The 19,948-nt window shown below is 33.5% G+C and overlaps 1 long non-coding RNA gene across 6 annotated transcripts in view; it reads left to right on the forward strand.

Annotated features, from left to right (window-relative positions):
- The window catches only part of LOC148995787 (uncharacterized), a 49,530-nt gene that overhangs the window by 11,876 nt on the left and 17,706 nt on the right, over nucleotides 1–19,948 (forward strand). For 5 of the 6 annotated variants that reach the window (XR_016169534.1, XR_016169532.1, XR_016169537.1 and 2 more), the window contains exon 5: nucleotides 1,603–1,771. The exons of the other annotated variant lie outside the window; for it this stretch is intronic. This is a non-coding gene — a long non-coding RNA (uncharacterized LOC148995787). The remainder of the gene's footprint in view (nucleotides 1–1,602; nucleotides 1,772–19,948) is intronic. 6 annotated transcript variants of the gene reach the window in all.

Genomic DNA, 19,948 nt, shown 5'->3' on the forward strand with positions numbered 1-19,948 from the left:
ATCTCTGAACATCAGTAGCGTTGAGGGCTGACCTTCTTTCTTTGAGAACTCCATTCGATATGTGATTTGTGCTAAATTATGTGGGGAAATCTCACCCAAACTGTCAGGAGCATGTTTGGATCATATTTCACCCAAAAAAAATCAAAAGAAATTATATTTTGAAATTTTAATGACATTTAGGGCCATTTTATAATATAGAAACAGAAATAAATCCACTTTTACTGAAGCAAGAAGAGCATTTTATAGATTTATGGACACAGCGTGAATAATATAACATAAACATCTAATGAAAATGTGTATATCCTTGTATAATTCCATTGGGAGAAAGACAGTGGATGTATTTTCATCCTACAGTGTGCCCTGCTAGGGTCTATTTATAGCATGGCAGTTTTATGATTATGAAAATGAGATTATGATGATGATCTCTCATGGTTGTGAGATCCTTTGGTGCAAAATGTTTCTCAAAATTACATATATACATATATCAAGTACCATATTGATTATTACTGATGTATTGATTATCATATGGTATATCAATAACAGTATTGTCAATTTGTATTTACGGTATACTTATTTCCCATATTTTTACATTATACCTTTGCTGTCATCTAATGATACACACATTTAATAATGATGTTCAATGCAATCTTAAGCAAATATCAGTGAATATCTATTTTTCATACACTGTAAAAAATATATTTTCAAGATTTGTTATCACAACATATTTTCTTTTGTCAAATCGATAATTTATTTAGTTGAGAACTTATTATTCTGAGTTTCTGATGATTAAATCAATTTCCTTCATTGTATTAACTCACTTTTTCCAGTTCAATCAACTTAAAATTTTAAGGCAACCAGGCTACTTACTTTTTTAAGTTAAACCAACAATATTTTTTTACAGTGTACATTATCTTCTGATGCCTGAAATCACTTGTAGCATTACAAATAACTTATTTTCAGTTTTATTTTAATTTATTATTTATATATAAAATATACAGTATATAGTTTATATATTTATAGATAGTCTATATATAGTTAAAATAAAGATAAAATACAGATAAAATACAAAATAATATGTTTTAGACTATAACAACAATATATATATATATATACATTTATTGTTTATAACAGCATACTAATAATGTATATTTTATATATATTTTGATAAAATATTGTAGAAGTTTAATATCAGCAATTTAACAGCCCCCCATGCGCACACACACACACTTTTATAATGAAGACCAGTGTTGGTGAAAATTACTTTTAAAAGTAACACATTACAATATTGTTACTCGCTAAAAAGTAACTAATTATGATGTTTGCTGGTCTGAAATTTACTAATAATGAAAGCGCACAAGGCTTTAGTTACGGTGGGAAAAAATTGTACACACCACAATCATAAACATTTCTGACTGGATTAGTTTTCCCAGAAGAGGATTAACTTCACTTTTTACTAAAGTTTGCAAAGGGGGGAAAAACTTTTGATCCAGACAAGCTTCACCTGTAAACAAAATTCACAATTTCAGTCCTGAATAGATCAGGTCAGAAGACTTGATTGCAAACATGTGCTTTTACGTCATGTTTTTTCTCTCCTGCATGTAGTAGAGACGTTGTGTTTGGACCGTTGCCCTCGATGGAGGTGTAATCATTCACTGTACAGTGCAGGAGTCAAATTCACTGGAACCAGATGGAGAAACCCTGTCTGTGTTTACCTGGATCAGCCAGACACAGTTATAACCGTCCCTGAACGACATGTCAAACCTGACCTCAGGTCTGTTCTCCATCCAGACCTTCATTGCTGAAGTATGCGCGCACACACTTACAGATGTATATACACACACGTTGTAAAGCAGATCCGGTTACATACACATTTCCTCCGAGGTCTGGCTTTCGGCCAGATGTCCGCGGAACTGCACGTGATTAACTATGAGCAAAGAGAAAGAGAGAGAGATATTTATGTCTCCAAACCAGCTGTAAAGCCTCTCGTGAGCTGTTTTCCGTTCAATGTAAAACGACCCCCTCAGCGCAAAGCCTCAACAATATCCACCCTGCTGTGCTTTAAGGGACCTACAGGGTTCTTATAGATTTATACACAGTATTTATGTTTATATACACACTACCGGTAAGATTTGTAAAGTCTCTTCTGCTCATTAAGCCTGCATTTATTTGATTAAAAATACAAAAATCACATGGCTGTTTTCTATGTGAATATATAGTAAAGTGCATGTGATTTATTCCCGTGATCAAAGAGGATCATTCAGTGTCACATGATCATTCAGAATGCGGATTTGATGCTCAAGAAACGTTTCTCATTATCAATTCTGTTTCAAATGAACGCTGTTCTTTTGAACTTGCTATTCATCAAAGAATCCTGAAATAAATTGTACACATTCATAACAACGAAGAATGTTTTTCGAGCGTCAAATCCGCGTGTTTGAAGGTTTTTCTGTGACACTGAAGAGTGGAGTAATGATGCTGAAAATTCAGCTTTGATTACAGGAATAAATTACATTTTAAAACATATTCAAATTGAAAACAGTCGTTTTAATTCGTCATAATATTTAACAATATTACAGTGTGTTTTTGTTTTGTTTTTAATCAAATACAAGTTATGGTGAGCAGAAGAGACTTTTTTTCTAAAACATAAATCGTACCGATCCAAAACCTTCAACTGGTAGTGTATATATATATATATATATATATATATATATACAGTATATAAATATACAATATATATATATATATATATATATATATATATTAGGGCTGTGCAAAAGTTAATTGCGATTAATCGCATCCAAAATAAAAGTCTGTGTTTACATAGTATATTTGTGTGTGCTGTATATAATTATTTTGTATATATAAATACACACACATACATGTATATGTTTAAGAAAATGTGTTATTCCTATATAAAATATTTATATTTATATAATATAGATTATGTATTTATATACATATACAGAATTTAAGCGCAAATAATTCTTAAATATATACATGCATGCATAGGTATTTATATATACAAAATAATTATATACAGCACACTCAAATATATTATGTAAAATAGACTTTTATTTTGGATGCGATTAATCGCAATTAACTTTTGCACAGCCCTAATATATATATATATATATGTGTGTGTGTATATGTACAGTGCTTTATGGGCCTTGTAGCTTGTAGACCAGCCTAACCCAGTTTGGAGACCAACTAAGACCAGCAAACCACTTTAGACTGGTTTCGTTTTTTTCAGCAGGGTTGGCACTCATACTTCAGTCTGTTTTCTGTGAATATTTGAGTTTTTTTTCTTTTCATAAACGGTCCATCAAGTAAACTGCTCTCAAGTGGCACTTTACCAGCTTTAGTGGTTCTCTTTATCTACCTGTGTGGCCAGAATAACTGCATGTAAGTCTCTGTGTTTTACACACGCTGCATGTGACCATTAACAGTCAGTCTGGATCAAAGTGCACTTTTGATAGGTAGAGGATTTTCACTTTAATGTGGTTCATTGTGGAATTTTTGTCCCTCTGTGCCAGCTGGGAAATGTTTGGCACTGTCTGGGTCAAAGTAGGTGTGTGGGTCACTAATATCAATCGTAATCTTAAAGATTTTTATTTGATTTTTGGGAAACAGTCACTATGCACTACAATTACATGACACTCTGTAATTTAAAAAAGTCAAATTTTACTCATCAACCAAAAAATTCACTGGTAACACTTTATAATAACCTACATAAAAAGTATATTCAATTGTATAATGCATAGAGACAACATAAAATGGCATGTAATCTACACATGTAACCTCTGTCTTTCACTAAAAAACATTTTTTAATGAGAATAACATGCTTTTCTGTCCGTCGTTTACTTCATAGAAAGTTTTTTTGTTTGTTATTTGAAAATATTTGAATCATTACATCATGTTTCATGTTTTTTCCTATATTCCCTTTTAGATTTGCTAAAATGTTTCGCAACTGCACTGCAGAGAGACTCACTCACAAACACACACACATTATAGGTCTTGAGGTGCAGCTTATTTCTTAAGCTCTTCCGGAAGAAAGTTTGTAGCTTATTTGTGCGAGGCTCCTGTCATACACTGTGTGTGTGTGTACATGCAAAAGTGTATGTATGCAGTGTTCTTAATCACCTTGTCTCCATCATGGGGTCTTTATTACTTTAGTTTGTGTACATGTGAGTGTGTACACGTCCACATGTCGTTGAGTGAATGACACTCCCGTAGGGACTGAAAAAGGACTCTATGGAAAAGCTTTTCAATAGCTTTGCCTCTATAGCAGAGATGTATAGTAACGAAGTAGAACTACTTAAGTACTAAAATGCTGTATCTGTACTCTACTAGAGTATTGTTTTTTCTCATACTTCTACTTTTACTTCAGTAGATATTTTCGATGAATTTAATACTTTTACTTCGATTATTTTTTTTAATGTTCTGCTAGTTACTCGTTACAATAATAAAAATTGTATGAATCATTTGTTGCAAGTTGGCTTTCATGCTGCCTAAATCACACACCAGCTTTATAGGGTAATGCTATTGATTGACACACACATTGACAACTAATGCATGGGTTGTTCTGCAATGACATTTTTTTTTGGCGGCCGCCAAAGCAAATTTGTATCCCGCCAAAGCGCCTTATTTGATTGCTAGTTCAAACTTTTGACTGCTTTCTTTAATAATTACATGACACAATACTTGTACTTTTACTTTTAGTACTATGAATTTTAAAATAAACTACTTTCAATACTTAAGTACAAAAAATGTTGAATACTTTAGTACTTCTACTTAAGTGTGGTGCTTAAAGAGCACTTCAACTTCTACTCAAGTCACTTTTTTGATAGAGCACTTGTACTTTTACTTAAGTTCGGGTTTCTAGTACTTTATACATCTCTGCTCTATAGTCTTATTGTATGATGTTCAACAAGCTTCTACAAGACATTTTCACCTGGCTATACCCAAAGTTTAGATCTGTTGTGTTATTTATGCAAATTGGCACATACGTAATTAGATTAGGCACCGTTTGCCCATGTTAACAAATTATTTAAAAAAAACTTGTAATACATTTTTTGTTTGTATTGATGTATGTAATCAACTTAGTGATTTTCATGATAATATCTAACAATTTTAACAATTTTACCATATTCACGTGAGAAAAAGAATGAATAGGCTATATTTGTATATATTTGTATATTAACTTTCCCCTAATGGGATTCTTTGGGGCTTTTATTTTTATACTAGGATACAAAATCAGTTGAGTTTGCTTCTGTTGCAATTTAGTTCTAGGTTGACCCCCATTTTGGCTTAAAATGACTGGACTATGTACTACGAAATGTTTTACCGTCTTTTTCTGCATTATATGAAAGCATTTATCTAACTTGGCGACATTACACCTTGAATGAAGTATCAGTAAAACTACAGGGGGAGGGTCTAGCTAGCCTTGAACGAATCAAGTTAATGAGTCAATGAATCATTCAAGACTGTCTCTTTTCGCTTTATATTGCCATAATGAATTTGCAGAATGAATAAATGAGGCATTTATGTAGCACTTTACAATCATATCAGGGGATCTCTCCTCAAACACCACCAGTGTGTATTTTAGTCACACATTGAAGAGTAGTTGTAAGAGTGCATTATGGTAAATTTTTGTCATTTTGGAGCTTCATAGCCTCAGTCCGGATTCACTTTTGTATGGATAACTCACCTCCATAAGTTTCCCTTTTGTGTTCAACAGAGTTTGGAACGACACGAGGGTGAGTAAATGATGACAAAATGTTAATTTTGGGGTGATTATCCTAATCCTAAACCTACAATGTCGATCCAAAAAAAACCCCCATTTAAACTAGTCTGTAAATTTGAAATGAACTTGTAATCGAGGCCAAATCCAGCGTTTCCTCAAAGGGTCGTGTGTCAGATTGAGCGTCTGACACCAGCTGCAGAGGACACACTGTGAAACTCAGGAGATGACACACACAGCTCACCTCTAAAAATACCCTTCACTCAGGAAACGGCACAAACTTGCACTCCAGGGAGCGTTCGTGGCTGGATTCGCCGCCGTATTTGTTTATCGTTCATAGCCATATCCTTCAGCTGCGACCCTTTAAAATGCAGTTTATACATATTTAATTGTAAATGTCACTGTTTGTTGTAACATAAAATTTGATTTGACCTGCTCTGCAACGTCTGAGTGAGATTTTCAGGTAAGTTGTTTACCTAGGCCTCCTCCCGTTTAGCTCGCATCATGTTTGTTTTGAACAAATTAGCGTTTTCCTGTTGTTTTGCAGCTAGTCTAGCATTTCCTCAGAAAATAATATAAGGCGGTGTGTCCACCAAAGCGTTTTTCCACGCGCCTGGTGTATGTTTTCAATTGTTTTCCGATGGGAGCGCCGCGTTTTTTAAACGCCATGAGCGTACCGAGGCGCTGAGCGTTTTTTTCACGCTGAAGCGCCGAGTGCCCAGCGTTTTTACTGGTCGCTGGGAGTTGAAAAATGTTAAACTTTGGATAAAACGCAGCGCTCATCACTGTCACTTTTTACCCAGCCGTCCAATCACAGTGAAGGAGGGGCGGGACTAATACCACACCGACCAACTGTCACAACATTCAAACTGCTGCGGATATTCTGTATTATAGCAATGAAACGTCTCAACGGAAAAAAAGCTGCGCTGCCAAAACACTCTCAAGCGCCCAAAGCACGGCGTCTTCAGCAGAGCGTCTAGCGTTTTCAGCTGGCTAAAAACGCTTTGGTGGACACACGGCCTAAGCGTTTTAAATTGTAAACTTTTTTTCCTGCTCTCTCCTTGATGTATTTTATTGAGTTTTACCGTTTTCGAATCCATTCAGCCAATTTTTTTATATTTAGAAGACTTATCAGTAACCAGACAGTTTCTGATCTCATTGACTACCATAGTATATACTATGGAAGTCAATGAGACCAGAAACGGTCTGGTTACTGATAGTCTTCTAAATATCAGAAAATCGGCTGAATGGATTCAAAAACAGTAAAATTAACTGTTTAACTCTGAGGGAGTTGTAAAATGAGCCTATTTCCAAAAAAGTGGAGTATCCCTTTAAGATCAAAAATTATTTTTTTTTTTTAGGCCTGAATCTGAGACATTAGTAAATAAACTAAACTTGCATGGTTAAATTAAAGCGTTTTTGTGCACGTAAATAGTATACTACCATCAATAACAGAGAAAAGGAGAAATTGTGGAGGGAAAATACAGATGGCGGCATGAAAGAATGATCGCGAAAGGCGGTAAATTTGTGAAAGAATGTAAGAGAGACATAAATAGGGCTGTTATGATGTCCCACCTTTCAAAATGACATTGGGGAAAATGAGAAGACAGATTTGTTGCTGTTTACGAAAAGCATTATACTAGCGTCAATCTTTCCACACTCATCTTTGTCTAAACCCAGACTGACTCTCTAGTATTCTGTTAGCCATTCACAGGATTCAATAATGCTGATAAACACACATCTATTTGTCTATATTTCTTTTATTTTCTGTCTAAAGACTCTTATTTGGTCTAAAATAGGAACTGGCACCATTCAAACCCATTTACTCATGTATAAGAGGTGGAAGTTGTCTGCTGTACTGTAGAAGCCAATCACTAATGTTGAGACTACAGATGTCTTCAGTCATGTGACTCCTGACACACATTCAGGTTCATCTAAATTGAAATGTAATTTTGTTATGACATTGGCTTCAGAGATATTATAGATCGTGTGTGTGTGTGAAAATTATATGATCAATACATTATGAAAACATATGTTTTTAAATTGATTTAACCAATCAAAATAAGTCAAGGAATTATCTACAAGATTAACTAATCGTGAGCTTAGAATTATAAGGTTCTATCTCCACTTTTGGTCGAAATTGAGTTTTTGACATAATCTGATCCATTAGGTGTTTATTAATGCCTGTGTGGTGTTATTTTTGTAAAAAAAAAGATTAATAGATAAAGCTATAATAGAAAATGTTACTACATTACAGTTTTGCCAGGTGGGATGTAAAAACTTTGATGCTCAATATCTCAGAACTACCCTAAACGGAGATAGAACCTTATAATTCTAAGCTCACGTAATCTTTTTAAGTCAGTTTAATGTATTTTAAGTTGATTGTACTTAATTTAAGGCTGCAACTTTTATACATCGAAAAAACTGTATAATGTTTAAAGAACTATGTGGGATTGATTGTTGCCTAACCATAAACATTTTTTTGTTTGTATATTTCTATTTTATTTGGCTTATTTTACTACATTAATCTTCTCTCGTTGTAATATTTCATGTCTCCAATGCACCGGTCTGCATTGATTCAGGTGTGCACTGGTACTGTTCTGTATTGTAAGAAACCAGAATTTATATTTACACTCATAAATAAGTAAACTTCCACTTTATTAATAAGTAAAGTAAGTATTGTATAAGAGTTTTAAGTGAAGGTGTGATCTTGCTGTCATGGTCTTCACCCGCTAATGTTCTGTGAGGCCTTGGGCCTTTGAAAGGACCTAGTGAAAATGATGTACTGTCTGCAATTAGCATGGCTACCCAATTAAATGTGCAGCCATTCAGATGGTGTGTGTGTGTGTGTGTGTGTGTGTGTGTGTGTTCACGGGTGTAGTTGGCTCTGGAGGATATGAAAACACAGGGAAGATTCTTTATGCCCACGGGCAATTTGTCACTTTAATTGCACTGCTGCCTTTGCAGTTGATTATCTGCCAATAGAAACACACATACTCACACACGCACACACCAATGCGTATATAAGCAAGCATTCATGTGAACGCACAAATGTAATGCTTAAAAGAAGTCACATGACTTCTGACAGACAGAGAATCTGCAGTGAAGTATCCTGATAATACCTCTCAAATGAATACAAATTTTAGGAGCATATGTGCGTAATTAGCGACTCGCAAGCAAATTCACATCATTAGTCGTTTTCTAAATTGATATCATCATCGACATCCATGTCCATGTTGGATAAAACTTCCCCTGGACTCGAATAAATTCAGTTTTTCCAGCCGAGGCTATTATAGCCGCGGGGTTAAACAGGCCTGCGGTGATCTGCATTTACATGTAATTAGCGGCGCTGTTAAGAGTACGGTAATGTCAGACATCATCAGCGTCTCTGCTTCTCTCTGCGGCCTTTAGGGGTTTGTGACACTAGAACGTGTGGGACGGTGCCAGTTTGCCAGAGGTGTATTCAGAGTGTGTGTATCCTGTCAGAATACGTAAATATGCTGAAAGTTTTGTCTGGAAATAAAGAAACTCTCGCAATTCACAGTCAGTTTGCGAATAAAACGTTTAGAACCGCTTTACCGTTTTTTTGTTGTTGTTGAAAACCTAAACGGCAAGATACACGCTTAGAAGAAAAGGTTCTATATAGGACCTTAAAAGGTTCTATTAGTGCTATGTATTTGGAACCCCTAAAAGGTTCTATACACTCTTAAAAAAAGGGTTCCTCTGGGTTCTATATAGAACCCTGGGGTTCCATACTTGGCCAATAGAACCTTTAACCAAAAAAAAATGGTTCTATATAGAACCATTTTGGAGTTCCATATATGAAGCTGGGGATGGAACCATTTCTGCTTCTAAATAGAACTAAGAGTGTAGTTGATGTTGTAAAACAATAAATAATGCAACATTTGGTACAATCTATATTAAAGCAGTAAGCCATGAAAGTTGTTTTGCGCTATGGTAATTGTACCGCAAAAGTGGAAAGTGGACGCAAAGTGGAGCTTTTATAAACTGATGACAACATTAATATGACAAAAAAAGGTTAATATGTTAAATAAATAAATAATACATTCTGAATAATAATTACCAGAATAGACTATTCTACTTTTTAAGACCGTTAGCTTCGCTAGTTACGGTTTAGCATAGCAAGTTATCTAGCTAGCTTTTTTCTGAAATTCACCAGAATATGAAAATCATTTCTTATACATGGACAATTTGTGACTGATTTAGCTAGCAGGCTAGCATTGTACCGACAATAACAAACATTGAACTACACCTAGACGTTTACATATTCTAAAGGAAAAACTTTTTTATTTTTTTTTTGCTCAAAACACGGTAGCATAATGTTTTTGGTCGTTGCCAATCTGACGATTCATGCTATCCATCGAGATGTGCTACTTACCGGTTATGCGCATGTGCAGACTCACAGTTTTTTTTTTTTTTACAAAAAGTACATTTTCCTGTTATAATGTATAATTTCCCTGTAAAAAATGCTTACTACCATAATGAATATTTGTATGGTCAGCCAGCTGAAAAAGAATAACTGAAAGTTTCAATTACTATGAGGAAAGGTGTACTTTGACAAGTCAAAGATGAATATTTTATGATAATTTTTACTTTTCACACCGTTTTAAAAATAAAAACAGTAGTCTACAGTATAGAGTAGCTACTCATAACTTAGAATTGTATTATAATTGTATTTCATACGACTTTAATCGGCATTCTATGATCAATTCGTGCTACGGTAGCATTTTTCGACAAGGCAGCAAAAATCTACAGAACAACGGCTCTAAATACGATTCAGTACCTCTTTCTATAAGATTTTTATGCTCTCTGCTTCTGCCAGATGAATATATTGATATATTTACTTATACAGATGTATATTTGACATATTTAGCGCTAAACAAGGTAATCATGTTTGTTTAAACCCACAGGCCTAAATGAGCAATCGAACTAGTGAATGATGTTAGTCTAATTTTCTCATTGCTTACTCCGCCCATGTTAACAAACCTAACAAGAACAAATGTTACGTGATGAATACATCTTTTGTAGCTCTGACAGAATGAAATGCAAACGTACCTCGCCGCCATCGCAGTGATGAGCAGAGATTGTGTGAATTGAAACGCTCTGAAAGCGCCACAGGAGATGTGAAAACACTTTACATGCGATGATATGTCATTACCGGCCACAGCTGATATAATGACGCCGTTTTCTAAACGTGCAATTTTCACGATTATTCCTTGTCAAACTAGCAAGGAATACGGCGAGGGATGCGAAGAAAAGGCCTCCGCGTGTTTGCGCGTAAATGTAGACGTGGCAATGGGCTCTGTGGGCATGCTGTGTGTAATCAAGCAAAAATAGACACAGGCGGTAAGCGCACTGACACAACACACACTCCTCACACCCGCACTCTGCGACAAGCGAGTTTGTCACTAATCTGACTCCTGTTGTCAGACAAATAGTCCTTCGTTTTCCCTGGTGTCAGACATCTCAGACTGTGTCTCATGATTCTGTCCATCTGATCTGTTTTTTTTTTTTTCCAATTTGGTAACACATTCCTGGCTTAAAAAATGGTCTAAGAACGTTTTGTTCATTAATACAATATTTCTGAATGTTCAAAATGTTTTAAAATGTTTTTTTTATCGGTTATGTGAATATAAATGGGTTGGTTCACCCAAAAATGAAAATTCCCATAATTTACTCGCCCTCAAGCCATCCTAGGTGAATATTACTTTCTTTTTTCAGCCAAACACTACTATGGGATTTATATATACTAAAAAACGTTAAAAAAACGTTTTCATTGTTTTCTGGTGCTTTTCTGTAGCTTAAATAGCGTTGGCGCTTGCAATGCCAAGGTCATGGGTTCGATTCCCAGAGAAAGCAAGAACTGATGAGAATGTAAATGTGTGGCTTACAATGCAATTTAAGTCGCTTTGGATAAAAGCGTCTGCCAAATGCATAAAAAAAAATGTGTGAATGGGGTAGCTCATAGATTTTGAAGCCCAAAAGCGCATCCATCGATCATAAAAGTAATCCATACGGCTCCATGGGGTTAATAAAGTCCTTCTGGAGCAAAGTGATGAGTTTTTGTACCAAAAATATCCATATTTATAACTTTATAAACTAGAATGACTTGTTTTCCGGTAACGATGCGAATCTAGTTCCGGCCGAAGAATGACCTCTGACCCGTCGTATGATGTATTGACGAACCTTTAAGCGCAGCACCGGTCACGAATTAGGAGTCTAAAACAACCATTTTTAAAGAGCAATGCCGGAGTAATTTGAGTTGGTTGATCAAACTCTTGTTTGAACCGCAAGAGGTGTCTACTACTCTCACCTTTTTAGGCAGTTTGCTAGTTACGATTTAGCATCCTACGTCACGCATCGGGTCAGAGGTCACTCTCCGGACAAAATGTTTTAATGGCTCAAAAACGGCCCACAAGCAAAGCTAGCATTATTTCAAATAGCATGGTGTGCTATGCTAGCTCAGGAAATCCTATTAGATCCTATTATCCTGTTAGCATTCCTATTGGAATGCTAACAGACAGCTTTTTTCAATGCAAAGTAATAGCTTCCTCCTTAAGTTAGCTTTCTTCAATTCCAAGTAATAGCTTCCTCCTTGAGTTATTAGTGTGTAGTGTAGCTAAATAAGGTGGATGAACTAGTTTAGTTTCCCAAACAGTTTATGAGGTACAGTTTCAGTGGTCTATGTACTGTATGCTGTAAACAACAAAGCAGCTTGCTAGGTTTTGGAACAGAGCTAATGTGTTAGCACAACACAGAATCTCACACTTACCTGCACCCCACCGTGACAAACTCACTGCCATCGTGATTCGCACCTCAGCGGTGGCGGAAATGTGAATGCATTTCCGTGTGTGTGTATGTGTGTGTGTTGTGTTTGGAGATCATTTCTAGCGTCTCTCACTTTTGTTCTGAACCCACAGTACAGATGAAAAACATTCTCTGATTTTAATCAAACAACACCGTTTAATGACCGGCGTCCCAGAGCACCATTTCACCATTTTAAATCTGCTGCCAAAACAGTCATTATGGCATTAATGGTGAATCAGGAGAGCGCAGGCTGGATTCCAGAAATCTTGAATCGATTCCAAAGCGGACAGCCGTTCCTTGTGGACCTCAGAGAACTTTAGACCTGTAATATAAGAAACTTCATTATCTGAGAGTGAAATGCTGGTTCGATTTCTCTCGGTACAGCTGACAACTTAATAAAAATAGGAATATAAAAAATGGCATTGGCAATTTATGAAGGTATACAGCTAGGGAATATAAAGATAATGAATTCTGCTGTGAAAGAACTCTTATAAAAATGTATTGTGGCGGTATAGTGCAGTGATGGTATCAGCTGGTAATACCATGGTAATTTTGAATGGCCTTATTCCTGAATAGTACTTTGTAATCCATGTACTATGGTATATACATGCACTCCAAGGTACTCCAAGGAAAATGAAAAATAATCTTGATTTTAATGGTAAAAGACTGTAAAAATGCTGCAGTGCAAAACTGTTAATTGGTTAACAGAAAGTTTCCATACTATATACGGTAAATAACTGTGATATATAATTTTACTGTAAAATACCGTTAAATTTACAGTTTTTAAAGTGAAAATGAACAACTTATTGTATAATTTATAGTGAAAAACCGTAAATTGACATTCCCACAATTCCCTGTGACACTTCACGTTTTATGTATTTTTGTTGAAATGGTTCCTTATAGTTTTCTTGTGTTTTTTCTAATCAGTTATGCATATTAGGGTTTTATGTTACATTTAATGTTGTTAAATTAATGTTTATTGCATTTTTAACATGACACTGTGCAGCTTCTTTATATAAATATCAACCTTCTTATGTAAGACTACTTGTGATGAGTTTTGATTGATCATGTGACTGTCATCACTGCTGTGATGATTGTTGGTTGTCAGTCTATTATAATAGTACAAAACAGATATCAATTTTTCAAAAGATTGGTAAATCAACATTTTATCAAAAAATAAAATACGGTTTATTACTGTAAATTTTAAGTCAAGTCTGTAAAACCATTCACTTTCCTACCATATTTTTAACTGTAAAGTTCTGGCAGCTGCCGTTTTTTTACCGTAAAAATTACGGTTTTATTTTTTACAGTGTGTGGTATTTTTGGAAGTTTTTTTGGCAGTTTTAACAGATAATTTTTAATAAAATGTCCAAAAACTGCTAAATATTTTTCAAGAATTTATTTTTATTTCCAAATAAAAAGTACCATAGTCAAATAATAATAATTATTATTATTAACAAATAATTACATAATTTAATATAAATGACATAATTTTCAAATAAATTTCTTCCATTATCTTTTGTTACTTTCCTTCCAAATTTTTTTTAACTTATTAATATGTATTAAATATTAGTTTCATTATTATTAGTATTTAGTTAAACGATCTACAGAAAAAAGCCACAGTTTGTCTTTTTTTCTTTCCTTTTCCAAAAAACATTATTTTTCACATTCGTGTTTTCACTTTTTCATTTTTTTCGGAAAGAGAGTTTGTGAATGTTAGATAAGGTCAAACCAATCATTACAGAGGTCATTTACATAATAACATTTTTAAAGATACAGAAGCAAAAAAGCAGACCATTCAGATCTAAGAGTCAGAGAGAGGGTGGAAAATGGTCTTTTGAAACTAAATTATGACATTTTTAGTGCCAGAAACCTTGACTAACGTTATAAGTGGACTTAAATGGTGTGGAATATGGCCCTTTAAATGCATCCGCATGACCCCTTAAGGTCGCAAGACATAAAAGGGGGGTTTGTTAAAACAAAAGACGGCCATTGTGACCTCAAATGGAGATGGAACGATCTCATGAGAGAGAGAGAGAGAGAGAGAGAGAGAGAGAGAGAAGCTTGCTCATGTTTGCACGGCACACAGAAAAGTGTGGTGCAATAATTAGTCCTGACAGTGATGGATGCGACAGCTCGAAGCTCATGGGGTTTTGTGCAAAGGCAAACACGTATATAAGCGCATGTTGGACATGTTTGGTTTTTCTAGTCCTAAAAGAAGCCAGGCTGGGAGATTTCTAATCAAAATATATATGGTTTGGGTTTTTTCCGCTTAAAAATGCGGTAGTGATGTTGAATATCGATCGTTTCATTCCCAAAGCTGTGTTACTGACGACATCTATCAGACTTTAATGAAATCAGTGTTTTTTTGCTTGCAGTTTGCTTTGTTTTCTGAATAAATGCCATACGCTGCAGCAGATTAAATGAACGCAGGGAAATTTACATTTCTCCAGGGTGTCTAGCATCCGTAAGTGTGCGTGCAAGAGAGGACCGCTCTGTGTTTCGGTGATAAGTTGTGCTTCCTTTATGAAATAGCTGCCGGCTATCGAGTACTGGTTTATAAACGCCCTTTGAAATGCTACTCAGTTCTGAGGGTGACTAAATTCTGACCGCAATTCACCTCGTGCTGTGGTAATTCGGTCACTGAGTCACATGAGCATACAGTATGTATGGTTTTAATGCAGTACTTGAAGATGCCTGATAAAATTGTAGGTTTACAGCCAAAAGAGTTAGCATGTTTTACGCAGCTATCTTCGTAAACATTAGCTAAAGTGGTTTTATTATCATGCAACAAATAAACTTTAGTTTTTACACTATAAAAAGGTGATTTTTCAAAGTTGCAAATCAAACAGATTACTTGGATTACTTTTTACAATAAAAAAGTTACATAAGATTGGATTACTTTTTCATACATACTTTCATACAAGGTTAATTGTTTGTGAAATTTTCTGAGTGGAAATTGTCTGAGTGGAAAAGTAAACCCTAACCCAAAATGTTTTTCAATTTATGGTGCAAAAGTTAAGGTTATTTCCATAGCGTAACATTATGCTAAACCGATTAGTTTATCTGTTTATCTGTTCAAGTTGTGTCAATATATTGTTTTGATTATAAAAATATATTATACATACAAATTATATAAATACTTCCGATATTTAATATTAAAGATATTACTTCTTAAATAGCTTCAATATAATAAACTACTTTTTGATATTAGCTAGTGTAACTTACTTGGTAACACTTAATGTTTTTCCATAGTTAACATTGGTTAATGCATTAACTAACATTAACGATGAGCAATACATTTTATTTTGTTAATAAGTTCATGTTAGCTCTTCCATTAAATAATATTAATAGAAGTAACTTTTGATTTTAATAATGTAAATGTTGAAATGAAGAAAAACTACGTTTAATAAGTTAGTTTAGAAATATTTTTAATGTTAATTTATGTTATAAGAAACCTTATTGTAAAGTTTTATGTAAAATTTAGCTTGACTGCAGCTGAAAAAAATGTTGCATCAAAAGCTAAATTTTTTAAATATAATTTGTTTAGCTAGTTACATGGATCCAGTATTTTATTATATTTGTTATCTATAACAAGTTGCCACCTTGGACAATCAACTTGGATGTTTAAGTCCTTTTAACTTAAAGCTACAGTATGTAATTTTTTTTTGCGGTAGGGTTCTCTAACCTCTTACAATAACAAAGGCGTAGGTTGATGACGCTAAGTGGAATTATGGATCTTGTCGTCATGACGACGGATCTAATAATGTTCATGGATGAGTGTGTATACTTTGAAGTTTTTATCATGACTGTGGTATGAAGCAGGGCGCGATTGCTAACGATAAACAGATATCAGCACCACACGCGAGTCTTGCGAATAAAAATTAGATTAGCGTAGGCTACCAAACAAAATTAAACCGGTCAAAGGCTTTTAAATTTAGGTAAGGTAAAGTTGGTCAGGAATAGATACTCTAAGAAAGGAAGTTAAAATCCGTTTGTAAGCATTTATTGTCCATTAAAAAGCACTTATGAGTGTATCTGTACCTGTAAGATTAAAGCATTGTGTCACGGTTTGCCTCAGGCAGGGCTTTGCTTTGGCGTGTTTGTTTGCGGAGATCTGAAACGGGATTAATTTCCTAATCCTTCATTGAAACCTCCACCTCCCAAACCCTCAAATTAAGCAGCAGAGAAACCGGAAAAGCTGGTTGCAGATCAGGCCACATCGTCAAACACTTAGTCACGCGTGTGTGATTTAACCCTAGCATGCGTTTCGGTAGCGGGAAGAGATGTCAACATTCAACACCAAAGAATTAATTTATTATTCCACATCCTTTTTTACAATGCCATTTGGTTTCTATCGTATAGCCTAAAGAATGAATAATTTGATAGCCAGACGACATATGACAAGCCTGACTTCAATATTTGTGTAGCATTTCAATTCAGAGATGTGTTGGCCATCAGATAATTTCCATTTGACTCCATTAATTCACGGACTGCCGCACAAACCCCTGCTGTCATAACGGCTGTTGGACATCAAAACATATCGCGGCACTGAACAAGACTCCTACGTATTGTTAATGAAACTCATTTAAATGAGTCATTTATCAGGGCAGAAACACAGCTGTTCGCCTCTCCGAGCCCTGAAATCTTCATCAGACATCTAAATTAAAAAAGCTCGTATTATTTCTCGAATGGACAGTTGGGGGTTGCTGAGATCTAAGACCTTTTTATTCCTTGCAGAAAAGTAATTAATTGTGTAGCAGCAGATTGTTTTCTGCCTTATTTTGAATCAACATGTCAAGATATTGTAAGCTATAGGCTACATCCAAACAAATTATTATTTCTTATTTTAAAACCAGGCTTAAAAAAAAGGTATGACATGAAATACCTGCTCGCTTCACATCTTAACCTCATCTCCAGATAGAGTGGAACATAATTCATTTTCTGTGAAAAATAATGTTTATTGAAAATTTGTGTTATAAAACAATTGTGCTGCCAATAAACATAATATAGTATAATATAATATAGTATATTATAAATATAATATAGGAAATATAGTATGTTAAAAAAGCAATGTAATGTTTAAAAGCAATATAAATAAAAATAATATATATATATTTCATAGATTATATTAGTTAGTTATTTAATAGTAATAATAAATATTATTAATAACAGTTATAATAGAATTATAGCCTACCATAATATCATGATTATTGTAATTTCTCAATATATTGAAACTATATATATATATGTACTATTATTTTTAAATATTTATTTAAATAATAGCTATTCAATGAATTATTGATGTATACATATATATTTATAGTACATTGTTGAATTAAAAATATTAAATACATTTTTGAATAAAAATATATAGTAATTATAATTATATTAATAAAATAAAAAATATAATTTTATATTAAAATATTATAAAATATGTAATATAAAAATATAAAATATGAATATGTTCATATAATTATATAGATTTTATATCACTATTAATTTAATTATATTGATTTTATATCACTATTAATTTAATATATAATTATTATTGTTATATGTATGTATATATTGTTATGCATATAGATGTCATGTGGATATTCATATATATATATATATATATATATATATATATATATATATATATATATATATATATAAATATTAATTAATATTAGAAATGTATTAATTAATATTATTCGCCAATTTTATTATTCATTAATTTATTAAATAAATAATAGAAACTAAAATATGAGTGTGTATTGTTATGATATTTAAGGCATACTGCAGAATATATGGTTAAGCACAAATTTCAATCTTGTACCGTTCATTTATTAGTTAAATTCCAGGCACACACTTTGTCTTTGTTCTGTTTTTTTAGCTCCTTTATTTCACGGATGACATCACCTCAGGGTGTGTTTCTCTTCTGTGAGGATGACCTGCGGGTTTGATCTCCCTGGATCAGCCACATACTGTTTGACATCATGTGACACCTGCTGAACCACTGACACACTCAGACAGACAGCTGTGTGTGTGTTTCTGTAACGTTCAGGGACGTGACCCACAAACCTTCCTATACCTGCTTTTACGTGTGTGTGTGTGTGTGTGTGTGTGTGTGTTTTTAACCTTGAAGGTCAGGCTCAGGTGCAAGCACGTTAATGATGTGTACATGCCCTGCAGATCAACTCTCACTTGTATTTGATCTTTTGATATTTGTTTGGTTTTGGGGTAAAAAGAAATTACGGAATGTGTGCCAATAGATGTAAAGCCCTGCGCGTTTGCAGACACAATAAAATAAGTAACAGCAGACAAAACAAAAACACTGGCTTTCAGGTCAGACTCCTCTTTAAAGTGTGTTTCAAATCATTCAACATAAACACTCTTTGTTCTTGTTTTCATTTGAGTACAGGTCGTATGATGGGTAACCAATGCAAACTAACTAATGCAACTGTTTTCTCTTACAAAAAATACATTGATACCGTACATGGAACAGAATGATTACCATATTATACCCAAAGAATACAAAGCATGGTCTAAAAAACATAGTACTATGATATAATCTACCATTACATTTTTGATAAATAGTGTATTGTATTTTACATGATGAATAATGTGGTACATTGGTGTCATATAGTAATATTAGATCTAGACCACGGTACTCTTAAAGTACATTTTCAAAAAAAAAACTTCAAATAGTATAATAATTCTGTTGTTACAAGTAAAATAGATGAGTAATTTTATTAAATGACTGATAAAATAGTGAATTGATGGTATATAAATGATACTACTAGTCCTAATCTAAAAAATAAAAAAAATGTTACGCTTCCAAAAATTATGGTAGCATGGTATTTTTTATAGCTTTTTGTTAGTAATATATATATATATATATACTGTATATATACAGTATATATTGAGATATACATACAGTATATATTGACATATATATGTATATACATATATATTAGGGCTGTCAAACGATTAATCGCGATTAATCGCTTCCAAAATAAAAGTTTGTGTTTACATAATAGATGTGGGTGCACTGTGTATAATTATTTTTTGTATATATACGTACACACATATGCATGTATATTTAAGAAAAAAAATATATAATTTTATATATAAAATATTTATATATAATATAAATTATATACAAATCTATAAACAATATACACATGAAAATATTTCTTAAATATATATATATATATATATTAGGGCTGTGCAAAAGTTAATTGCGATTAATCGCATCCAAAATAAAAGTCTGTTTTACATAATATATTTGTGTGTGCTGTATATAATTATTTTGTATATATCAATACCTATGCATGAATAAATATTTAAGAATTATTTGCTCTTAAATTCTGTATATATATATATAAATAC

The sequence above is a fragment of the Pimephales promelas genome, chromosome 2 (genome assembly GCF_988280905.1).
Source record: "Pimephales promelas chromosome 2, fPimPro1.hap1.1, whole genome shotgun sequence".
Classification (NCBI taxonomy): domain Eukaryota; kingdom Metazoa; phylum Chordata; class Actinopteri; order Cypriniformes; family Leuciscidae; genus Pimephales; species Pimephales promelas.